This window comes from Triticum dicoccoides, chromosome 3B (assembly GCF_002162155.2).
Source record: "Triticum dicoccoides isolate Atlit2015 ecotype Zavitan chromosome 3B, WEW_v2.0, whole genome shotgun sequence".
NCBI classification, from domain to species: domain Eukaryota; kingdom Viridiplantae; phylum Streptophyta; class Magnoliopsida; order Poales; family Poaceae; genus Triticum; species Triticum dicoccoides.
In genome coordinates, this window is record NC_041385.1 from 39,082,319 (window position 1) to 39,083,874 (window position 1,556).

Below are 1,556 nucleotides of genomic sequence, written 5' to 3' on the forward strand. Positions count from 1 at the left end.
CCGCTCGGCGCTCATGATTAGCTGTTATTTGGTTGTTCATTAGACAACTTGTTGTGACAAGTGCTCACATGTGCCTTTCAATGTAATAGAGTGCATGAGAATACTCGGCACATATTTGGAGGATGGATCCATACTTTTACAACGTCTCAGCGAAAACTTGTGCTCTATGAGGGCATAATGCTATGCTTCACCATCTGGAAAAAGCGAACTGTTGTTTTCTTTAAACCTAAATTCCCTAATGGTATTGTGATTTACATCTTTTTATATAGTGTATTCATATAATTTCATGGTCGAGGTTCTAGAAAGATCCTACTCAATAAGACATAAAGCTATGATGCCGCTGCTCAACAAGGTGATCATTGATGCATAGGTGAGGAGGCACAGTTGGACACGAGTAACAAGATGACAAGAAGGATCTTTGGGTAATTATGAAGTGTACTTTTGTGCTAAAAACTAATTTGGATGTCTTGTTGTTTATGATTGCTAGTTTTAGTACCACTTCAATATTCATTGTAACTAGGAGAACAACTACAATTGTTTGGTATTTTGGTCTGTTATTATGATGTAATACTATGTTATATCTGGCAGTTTATTTTAATGGAAATCAGCACAACCCATTGTGACCAAATAATAATGTTGAAGAACTAGTATATCTGCTACATATTAGCTAGCTGCAATTTGCGCATGTGTTTGGAGGTACATGTTAGCTACGAATACAATTCATTCATATTTCACAACATCTACACAATTGGTAAGTATTGTTTAGTTGTAGAACGTAGATTTTTATATCATGTGGTTTGCTCTAGCTACTGGCATGAAAATTGACTCGCTTAATTATTTACTACCCATAGCTTTTCTTCTCCAAGGACATAGGTACACAAGAATGAGAAATGATGTTCATTGTGATTGTTTTCTATTAAAAAAAGAACACACGTAAGGTGCATTTCGGAAAAATATAGGCTATATGACTACATGTGCAAGCATATGGAACACAATGCATTATTGGATTAAGAGCAGATAGACTAACTTAGTAATAACCGAGTGCAAGGTTGTAGTGCACTACATTTTTGGTAGGCTGGCTGGAAATAATCGGTTGTGTATAATTTAAGAAGGCCCATGCACCTCAAAGATATGTTCAACTCCAAGATATTGGATTATTATCTACAAATTACTACTCTCAACTTCCTTGTCAAAAATTATGACAATATTTGTATCAATAAAATTCATAATTTAATTATTTTGTTAATTATGGGCATATATCTACTCACATACTATATTTATTGGCACTAAATTTGGTAGGACGAATATCTAATCTTGAATTGCAAGTTCGGGATTACAGTAATGAGTACTTATATCACATCAACTATAAGAAGACTGTTAATATCATTGTTACTCCTCACAATTCATAACTAGAACAAACAGTAAAGAATGTCAATGATACATTTTGTCACTACCACTCCTGAACTAAGATGGGGTCTACACTAGTGCGGCTCTTAACCCTGCCTTTCTCGTACTAGCATCAGGTACCATTAGGGGAAGAGCCAGGAGGGCGAGCA